We start from the raw sequence: 11,485 nt of genomic DNA, 5'->3' as shown, positions 1-11,485 counted from the left end.
AAGGAAAACTGAGGCAAACAGATGTTAAGTGCCTTGCTCAGGTTCACACAGCTAAAAATCATCTGAAGCTAGATTTAAACTCTGTTTTCCTAACCCCAACTTCAGTCAGTCAGCAAGTAAGCATTTATTAAGGTAGGCACTGTGCTAAGCACTAGAGACACAAAGAAAGGCAAAAGATAATCTATGCAGTATATACAAGAAATTTCAATATGGAGAGAGAACATAGAATCATAGGGAATCAGATTGATGGGGTACAGGCTCTGGAAACCCCCTTGAACTTTCCTTGCATCTTCCCACTTGATCTAGCATTTGCCTGAGGCATCTACCCATCCCAGTCAACTAAGCTTTTCCGTGTTCTGCACCTGGCCTCACTCTAGACTTCCCACCCTTGATCTTGTCTAGATTTCATCCTCCCATAGCCTTGTAGTCTAGGTCCTTGGCATTCTGGCCCTTCTCTGTTACCTCACAGTCACCCCAGCCTATTGGCCATTCCCATCAAGATCCTCCCTAGACCCCTTCTTCAATCACCCCAGACTACTTAGCCACTCCTAGATCCCTCCCACACTCTTTCTGTATATAAGATCCATCTTGTTTCCATGAAAGTGTTTGGATTCAATCTGTTCAATAGCCAATACAAGCTTCACCAATGCTCAGATTCCTGAAGTGTCTAGCTAATATGGTGGATTTTTAGAATCACGTCCACCTTCTATCAGGGTTCTGATAAATTTTGCTGGCTGAACAAATTTTGTTTGGCTGAAAGAAAGCTTGGGTCAAATTCATTCAGGCAGGACCCTTGTGCTGTTATTTTAGGGTACCAGCACCCCTAAACCTCAACAAGATTATTGTTGTTTTTGAACAATAAGGGGATCAGACAGATTTCGTAAAGGAAGTGGCACCAAATTACGGGGTTAGTTTTAAATAGATTGAGGATTTTATCATGTTGGCCTAGAGGCAATTAGAAGCCACAAATTTTTGAGCAGGCAAGTGAAGGCTAGAAGTAGAAGGACCAGTTAGGAAGCCACTGTAGCCATCCAGGAGAGAGGTTGTTGTTGTGTTTGTCCAAAGAGGACCATGACATCAGGGAATGATGACATGACTTACAGTTGACTTTGATTTGAATGAAGGAGGACTGTGCAAGGTCACCAGCCTCACTTTCTCCTCCAGAGCCATCTGGGTCCAGTGACATCTAGAGATGGCCCAGGATGTAATGCGAGAACTTGACGCTTTGAGGCTAAGGTCTTTTCAGGTTCTCACTTTGAGTGAGGTCATGCCCATTCAATGAATAGGCCTCTTTAAGAGGTAAGGCAAGGGATGGCCCCTTTAATAAAAAAAAAATCAAACTGGGAGGGGAAGACCCTCAGGGTTGCTAACCAAAAGACAAACAGTTACTATTTAACTTCACTCTGAGCCAAGAGGGCCCAAAAAAATAGCCATTAAGTAGAACTTGGGCAGGACAGGGACCTATTGTTGTCAAATCAATAAAATCCCCAGTGAACTGGGTTTAAGGCTTTGTTTTTGAGAATGAAATACCACCAATACCACAAGTGAACTAGGCAGATTTCTTTCTCAAAGACCAAATCTTAAACCCAATTCAATTTGGAGCTCATAGATTGGACAACAATAGGTACCTGCCCAAGCACCATTTAATTCTGGCCTAGTCTCTGAAAGAGGAGAGAGGTGATGAGGGCCTGAACTAAGGTGGGGGCTTTGTGGGAGGGGGCAGGATATAGATATGACCTGTGTGGTGGAAGTAAAACTGATAAGACTTTTTTTAACTGATTGGCTGGGAGGGAAGAAGGGAAAGAAGAGAATTATGGACCATGACAATGGTATAAATGATTATAACTGGAAGAATGGTGATTCATTATTAAGAATGTACTTCACTGTTAAGTAGACAAATCTACTTACTGATTGAGATTAGAAGCCTATAACTTCAGAGGCTACAGGATCAGAACTTTAGAACTACAAGGGCCATTGGAAGTTACCTAATGCAACCTCCCTATTTTACAGTTGAGGAATATGAGGGCAAGAGAGGATATGCCTGGACCAGGATCACACAGGTAATAAGTGTGATAAGTGTGATCATACAGGTAATAAGCATTTGAAAGTAGGTCCTCTAGCTCCAAACCCAGGATGTTTTTCACTCCTTCTGGATTTAGGATACAGGTGATGAAACTGATGGGGTTTAGACTTTGGGAGCCTCCTTGAGCTCCCCTTGAATCTTCTCACTTAATCTGGCCTTTCTTACTCAAATCTAATCTTCCCATTTGTTCCAGCAATCTCAGGAAGCCCACGGGCTTTGCATTATCATTCTACTCAGGTCTCTGTTGCACCCCCCCCCACCCTTGATCCCATCAAAACCCCATTTCCCCGGCTGCCGACTACTCCCTTCAAGATCTGTATCCATTCCCATACAGCCCCTATCAAGAACTCTGGATTGCCCCACCTGCTTCCCACCCAAACCCTCCCTTGTCTGATATCTCCTGAGAGCCTCCAGCTGTTTCCAGCCTTTGACCCTCCTTGGATTCCCTCCTTGAACTTCTCCTCAAGACCCTTCCTAAACCCCTCCTCCCATCACCCTGGACTAGCAGACCACCCCGCAGATCCCTCCTATATTCTTCTCTCTGTATTTAAGTTCCATCTTGCCTCCATGAAGGCACTCAGATTCAGTCCAGCTCAGACTCTGTCTAGCTGGGATTCTATCTGGCCCGCTTGTGAATACAAGCATCACAAATGCTTAGGTTCCTTAAGAGGCAACCCAATTTGGCAAATCTTTAATAAATTTGTTTTCTTTGGCTTTAAGAAGGCTTGAGTCAAATTCATTCAAGCACAACCTGGGCTGTCAGTATCTTGGGGTCCACGATCACCCCTCAACCTCATCAAAACCAGGAAGTCTAAAACCAGTCTCTCAGAATATTAGTAGATATATAGACTAGTGTGAGACACATTTCTAGTTTTAAGTTTGATAGACACATATACTCCATGCTTTATGAGGTGCCAAAGCAGACTGCCTCTGGAGAAGGGGTCTTGGCAAGGCCCATTTACTAGAAGGAGCACCTAAGGAAGTGCTGTCTCTGGACCCATAACAATAATATCCGATAGTTGTATAATGCTTTAAGGTTTATAAACTATATTTTATATATTATATTTGTGTGTGTGTGTGTGTGTGTGTGTGTGTGTGTGTGTGTATAATATGATTCTTCTAACAGCCCTGTGAAATGTGTTGTTATTATTCCTGTTTTATGGATGAGAAAACTGAGGTTATGTGATTTGCCCAAGGTCACATAGCTAATATAGGTCTGCAGCAAGATGCAAGCTCTGGCCTTCCTGATGCCCCTTCCAGGGCCATACTGACTGTACCCCCTAGCTGCCTAACATGCTGGGCAGATTCAGGGATAAGCAGAAGACAAAGGGTAAACCAGAGGCTACCCACTCCCCGAATATCTATAGACAAGAGACATAGACTTTGTTAGTCCTTAGTCAATATTAGAAGTCTCTAGAGAGAGTGACTTGAAACAGATATGCCCTCAAAAGTGTTCTTAAATGAAGATAATGGAAAATCCCACTGAACTTGTTCATCCTCAAAAGGAAGCCAGCTCATGGTCTCCTCAGATCGTCTATTTCTTTCCTGATTCCTGGAATTCTTAGTCAAAGTGCCAGCTCCCTCTAAATGCCCCCGTTTTCTCTCAGAGGGAAGAGAAAAGCAATGACATCACATCTGTGGGAGTAGATGTCTAGAGAGCCCTTAAGCCATGTACAGTTGGGAACATTTAGAGGACAGTTCATCCTATCACACTCTCTGCATATTTTAAAGTCAATCTCACCAGAGCAAGCCTGGTTTTCTAAGTGTTTGCTAAAGGGCTTCATGTACTTGCAACGCAGAGCCTTTCATCAGTTATTCTGTCTTGAAAAATACAGTGTTTGTAGGTTTTCAGCTGAAAGGCAGATCAAAGAACCAAAATCTAGGTTGATCTCTAAAAAGATGCTGCTATGAAAAGTAAACAGAATATACAAGCTTTTCCTCTCCTACCCCCACCCCTAATAGATTCTTTTGGGGAAATTATTAGTGAAATTGTCAAGAAGAAGAGCTGGCATTCTTTAACGCAGGATCCTGGTTCTGCAAGAAATCCTTTGGGTTATTAAAAAAACAGGAGAAAGTGCATGGGGACATGTAATGTATTTGAACTTTTTATATGAATATTAAATCTTTTCCTGACTTCAAAAAGGCAGTATTTGGACTTCATGAAATTGCAAGTTAAATAAAAAAACTACTTCCCACATTATTCACCATTCAAATTTAACTGACAGACATATATTAAGCCTCTGCTATGTACAAATAAGGATAGCTAGGTGGCACAGTAGATAAGAGTGCTGGGCCTGGACTCAGGAAGACCTGAATTCAAATGTGGCCTCAGATGCTTATTAGCTATGTGACCTTGGGAAAGTCACTTAATATTGTTTTCCTCAGTTTCCTCCTCTGTAAAATGAGCTGGAGAAGGTGATAGCAAATTACTCCAGTGACTCTGCCCCCACCAAAAAAAAAAACAAAAAACCCCGACCCAAAATAGGTCAGGAAGAATGTATAATGGAAAATGTATTAAATAATAGCACTAAGTGCTGGAGAAAATACAAAGTTACCATCCCAGCCTATGCAGACTTCTCAATTCAGGAGGAATCCTGAGTCCCTGATTCAGCTAGGCTGGTCTCCTCACTGTCCCTTAACATCCATGAAACTCAATCTTAACTCTAAATCACGTGATTCTCATTTTGCCTTGGTATTCACAGTACCTGGTCCCAGTGGATAGAGTGCTAAGCCAGTTCAGATTCAGCTTCAGATACTAGCTAACTGTGCTATCTGAGGCAAATCATTTAACCTGTCTGCCTCAGTTTCTTCATCTGTAAAACAGGAATAATAACAGCACCTGCCTCCCAGGGTTGTTGTGAGGATCAAGTGAGGTAAATTACCACATAGCCTGGCACATAGTAGGTGCTATATAAAAATATTACTATTACAGTGTTTAGCGCAGTACATGGCACATAGTAGGTGCTGTATAAATATTAGCTAATATAATGTTCACCACAATATCTGGCACATAGTAGGTGCCGTTTAATGCTAGCTATGCTTATTATTGTAGCTATTGATCACTCCTATTGCCATATTGGAATATCCTTTGGCTTCCCCTTGCCTGCCTCAGTTCTATCATAGCAGGCAGCTCTGGAATAGACTAAAGTTGAATTTGTAGGGCTGGGTCAAGCGCTTCTTCATCTATTTAAACAAAAAAAAGGATATTGAACTAGAAAGTTTCTAAGGTCCCTTTCGATTCTGACTTGATGATCTCATACTTCAGGACCCAGATCAAACTCCACCTCCATTCCCTTTACTTCATCCCTATTCATCTTCATCTTCTCCTCCACCTTCTCACCCCCTGTCTTTCATTATCTATAGTGCCCATTTTGGCTGTTGATTTCATATTGTTTTCTATTGTTGATTTTAATTTAGTTTTTATTATTTTTCATTGATTTTATTATTATCATTTTAATTTATTGTTTTCCCAGTTATGTTCACAGCTCTAAGAGGTCAGGGATCAGATCTGTGTGGTGCCCTCTTTGGACTCAAGAAGACCTGGGTTTGAATCCTGTCTCAGACATTTAGCAACTTCATGACCTTGAGCAGACCTCTTGTCTATTCTGTGTCTCAGTTTCCTCATCTGTAAAATGAGGGGGCTGGACTCAGTAACCTCCAGGGCTCCTTCCTGTTCTTAAATCCATAGCCCTGTGATTCTCTGATGTTAGACTACTCAGTGATTCAATAGAGAAACAGAAACATGAAACAATGCTATTCAGACCCTGATTTAAAGAGCAATCTTGTTTCATTTTATTTAATTGGAAACTACATTTCAGCACCAACATATTTTTTCTCTTAAGCTCTGGTTATCCCCCAGCCACTTCCTGCAGCATGGAATCTGTGAGTAAGTTTCTGTTTTTTCCTCTCTGCCTCATGTCCACTGGCCCCATCGGACTGCTGCTGTGTTCTGCCGTAGATTCCCCCTCTCTCCAATGGATGGCTCTAGGGTCTAGTTTAGGGCCTGCTACTGTTCTTTGGATGTTTCCACAAATTTCCAATCTCTCTCCAATGGACGACTCCATGGTCTAGTTTAGAGAAATCTCTGAAATCCCATCCACTACATTATCCTAGTCTTTCTCTCTCATTGATTGGTCCAAAATAGAGCCAGCTGCATAAACTGTTGCTTTGACAACATCTTTGCTACCACTTCTGCAGTAAAATTCCACGTTGTATTTTAAGGTCTTTTTATCAAATTGTCCCTGATCTCATCACTTAGAATAATAGGATTTTAGGATTGGAAGGGATCTTCTAATTTAACCCCCTTATTTTACATACTGGGAAATCTGAGGATCAAAGAATTTAAATGGTCCCATTTAAATGTAGTCAAAGTAGTCAAGCTAGGATGAAAGACCAAAGTACTCATCTTCTTGAGTTGTAATCTGACCTCAGACACTTAATAGATATGTGACCCTAGACAAGGCACATAACCCCGGTTGCCTCAGTTTCCTCATCTGTTAAATGGCAAACCACTCTAGCATCTTTACCAAGAAAACCCCAAATGGGGTCATGAAGATTCAGACATAATTGAACCTGATTTCCAGTTGAGGGCTTCTTCCATTATAGCATACTATATACTCCATCACCAGCCATGAATCCTTTCTCCTTCAAACAGGCAAATAATGACTAGACCACTCTTGTTACACCTCCCCCCTTCAAATTGTGACTAGCTCTAGTAGCCATCCCCTGGCAACTTCTTAAACAGGCCTATTCAATGAATGGGCATTGCCTCACCCTAAGTGAGTACCTAAATAGACCTTGATCTAAAGGGACCAAGGTCTCCCAGTGCACTCTGGGTCATCTCCAGTCATCCTGATGAATATCGGATCACTGGATTCAGATGGCCCCAGAGGAGAACTGAGGCTAGTGACCTGCACAGCCTTCCCTGACTCAAAACAGTCAAATGCAAGTCACATCATCATGTCTCTGATGGTATGGTCTTCTTCAGCAACAAAGGATGAACTCAATAACAGCTCTAGAGAAGGCTGTTGCTTCCTGACCAAAATCACAGTCAGTTTCCTCTCATTCAAAACATATTTCAAAGCTCACTTCCTTAAGAAAACCCATAACATCAATGGCATAAGGCTGTACCTGTCCTTCCAAATAAGACATGTGAGATTTTCCCCCCTCTGGCAAACTGAAAAATAGGGAGCATTTTCTAAAATTGCCATTGTTTTAGTGGCAAATTAATTTCCTTGCCTATTGTATCTTTAGTATAGTGCTTATAATATACAGTGTTATGCTATGTAGTGTTGTAATCATAGAAGCAGAGATATAAGTAGGGTAGGGAGATCAGAGCTTTGCTTATGCTCCCTGAAATATAGAGGATTATGGTAACACTTAGTGGTGGTGTTTCAGTAGCATAGAAAAAAACTAACTTTAGTAACTAGTTAACAAGAATAATTTGTTAAAATAGGGAGCTCCCGGGTGGGGGGCTGTTCTTCCCCATGTCTACTAAACAGCTGCATTCAAGTGCAGTCCAGTCTCACCTTGCTTCACCCCCCTCTCCCCAAATCAAAGTTTCCAGAGTCCCAGGGTTTTCTTCATACCAAGGACACTTAGGGTCACTTTCTCCCAAAACAAACAACTGAATTATCTTTAAAAATTTATTTACAAGTATTTTGTGAAGCTTATCCTGAGCATGTGTCTCTCTTTAGAAAAACATAGGAGATAAGAGGCTCTACCCTAGTGGGTAGAGCAAGAGTTCCTAACCTTTTTCTGTTATGGACTCCTTTGGAAGGGTCTGATGAAATCTATGGACCCCTTCTCAAAATAATGTTTTTCAATACATAAAATAAAATAGGATTAAAAAGGAAACTAATTATATGCAAATATTTATCAAAATTTAAGAAAAAAGTTCACAGACTCCAGGTTTAGAACTTCTGGGCCAGAGAACTGCCAATGGAGTGAGGAAGATCTGAGTTCAAATCCTCTGACACATTCTGACAGTGTGACCCTAGATGATTCCTTTAACCTCTCACTGCTCTAGGGAACTCTTTGAATCTATAAGCTGCAGAGACTTTGAATTGATTTGAATTGGTAGATGGAGTTTCCCCATCTGGGAGTCCCTGTATCAATTAAATCATAGGTTTTATCTTTATCTATCCATCTGTCCATCCATCTGTCCATCCATCCATCTATCTATCTGTCTATCATCTATCTATCTATCTATCTATCTATCTATCTTAGCTCACGATGAAATAGATGTGTGTATACCTGATTCTATGACAATAAACTTCAAGCCTTCAGCCATGAACCTCTCTTAAAAATGCACTGAATCTGTTGCTTTTTCATCTTAGTAATTTCAGGATATGAATCCCAACCCTGACTCTCAGCTAAATGAACTCTGTCATGTATCAACAATAAAAACAAATCATTAAATAAAACCAATGCAGTTGCCATGTGTGACAAAACATACAACAATCCACACCTATATTCATCTACCTCTCCACCAAAAGACAGAATTATTTACTCATGTCTTTTCCATTACCAGGACAGTCATTCCAATTACTCAACCTGGGGCTTGATGTTAGGGGTCTTTGTGTTTCCATTATTGTGGTTGTTGTCTATGATCCTGGTTCTTCTTATTTCACTTTGCTTTAGTTTATATAGGCCTTCCACAATTTCTCTGAATTCCTTACATTTTTCTTTTCTTACTAATATCAGATCTGGGTTTGAATTCCATCTCTGTTACTTACTGCCCCTGTGACTTTTGGAAATCCAATAAACCCTCTGAGGTTTCAATTTCCTCATCTGTAAATAAGAGAGTTGACTACGTGACTTCTCAAGCTCCTCAGAAAGCTGGTCTATGATTCTTTGGTCCATTACATTCAGACTCAGCCATTCCCTGATTACTGGGTACAAACTTAGTTTCATGGTACCATATCCTATGAAGCATAGGATTTGACAGGAATCAGAGACCCTGAGCCCCAGTCTAGAGTCTACTATTTTGAGCATATTATGTGACATTGGGTACTTCACTGGGCCTTAGTTTCTTCATCTGCAAAACAAGAAAACAAGGGTCCTTTAACCTTCCTAACTCAGCAGTCTGTGATCCATGCCCTTAGTACTTAGCCCCTAGATATACACATGGCTCTTCCCTCTATTGGTCAGTTTACTCCTTGGAAATCATAAGGATAGTAACAGTTCTCCAACATTGACATTAGTCTTTTGTTGTTTTGAAAAATCAAAAAAATGACCTTTCCTCTTCTGTCTCTCAGACTTTCTGAAATTTCTTATATAGAAACCTTAATAAATTTCTAAGATCTAACCCAACTTCTAGCAGACTGACCTGTACACAAGCCTGATAGAGCAAGATAAGAAAGGAATATCCTTTTTAAAAAATAAATTGGTGTTGGCGTTGCTCATCTTCGTATCACCTACATTTCCCAATACATTCCACAAGACTTCCCTTCTCAGAGAACCATCCTTTATAATGAATAAAAAAGGAAAGAAAAGAAAAATAGTCCAGTAAAGCCAACAACACATCCAAAAAGTGTGATGTGGAATCCAAGATTCCATAGCTGTAGTCCCTCACAACTGCAAACAAGATGAAGAGGTGCCTTCTAATATCTCTTCTATGGGTCCAACTGGTCGTTATAATTTCACAACATTCAGTTTCAGCTGCAGAAAGGTTTTTTTAATTGTTGTTCTTTCTCCTTACGTTGCTATAGTTATTATTTTCCTAATTCCATTTATTTCACTCTGCATCAATTGATAGAGATCCTCCAAGAAAGGAATATTTTTGCTAGCTTGGAAGGATTCTGAGAGGGTCTGAGGAATCAGGACACACTGTTGTCATACCATGTTTCCTGGAGCTGAAAGCTTCAAAGTGTTACCATTTCTTACTGCTAACCTTTGAAATGTAAATTGAATAATGACCTCCTCTTATTAGACCTTCAACTGTCCGCAGGATTATGAAATCATAGATTCCGAATTGGAATTGACCTTACACAGCTGTCATATCCCGCCCCTAGATTCCACAGATGAGGAAAATTAAAGCCAAGAGATTTGAACCAGGGTCATACAGTTAGTGAGTGTTCAAGGCAGGCTTTGAACTCAAGCCTTCATGACTCCAATTCAATATTCTTTCAACTTTACCATCCTGCCTTTCCATTCAAGTTTTAAAATGTCAATGGTTCTACCAGGAATGGGATAGCCTCAGCAAGCCAGCAGGGAAGAATGTATTCTCAGGGTTGTAGAAGCAGCAACCTTGAGGGGTGGGGAGGACCAGAGAACCATCTAATCTTTCTAACTCCCCATTTCTGCACTTGTACCCTCATATATACATAATACACTGTGATTTCAGCACTGTGAGGAGCTACTTCCACCAAGGTGTCAAAAGTTACATGCCTAGTAAGTATCAGAGGCCAGACCTGAACACAGCTCTTCCTGCATTCAAGCCCAGCATTCTAGCCACCATCCTATAGCCGTCTCCTTTGGCATATGGGAATAATTCCTTTGAGATATAAAATAAAATAATCCCTCTACCCATCTTGCATGTTTGTATGAGGCTCAAAAAAGAGAGCCCCTATATAGAATTTTATAATCAAAAGACAATGTAAAATATACAAGCTTGTTCAAAAATAAAACGTCTAAAAGAAATCACAGCTATCTATAATCACTTGAAAAAATGCTCTAAATTACAATTGATCAGTGAAATACAAATTAAAACAATTCTGAGATACCACCTCACACCTATCAGATTGGCTAACGTGACAAAAAAGAAAAGTGAAAGATGGAGGGAATGTGGGAAAACTGGGACACTAATACACTGTTGATCGAGTTGTGAACTGATCCAACCATTCTAGAGAGTAATTTGGAGTTACAAAACCGTGCATACCTTTTGATCCAGTAATATCACTGCTAGGTCTATATCCCAAAGATATCCAAAATATATCCTCAAATACATCCAAAATGTACAAAAATATTTATAGCCACTCTTTGTAGTGGCTAAGAATTGGAAATCAAAGGGATGCCCATCGACTGGGAATGGCTAAACCCATATATGTGGTATATGGCATATGATTGTAATGGAATATTATTGTACTATAAGAAATGACAAACAGGACGATATCAGAAAAAACCTGGGAAGACTTACATGAACCAATACACAGTGAAGTGAACAAAACCAGGAGGATGTTGTACATAGTAACAGCAATACTGTTGGATAAAGAAATGTGAATACCTTAGCAATACAACGATCCAAGACAGTTCCAAAGAACTAATGATCAAGTATACTATCTGCCTCCAGGGAAAGAACTGATATTGTTTGAATACAGACTGAAGCATGCTATGTTCACTTTCTTAATTTTTTTCTTATATTTGAGTCTTTTTGTACAAAATGACTAATGTGGAAATGTT

Source organism: Notamacropus eugenii, chromosome 3 (assembly GCF_028372415.1).
Source record: "Notamacropus eugenii isolate mMacEug1 chromosome 3, mMacEug1.pri_v2, whole genome shotgun sequence".
Taxonomy (NCBI): domain Eukaryota; kingdom Metazoa; phylum Chordata; class Mammalia; order Diprotodontia; family Macropodidae; genus Notamacropus; species Notamacropus eugenii.
This window is presented reverse-complemented; position numbering follows the sequence as displayed.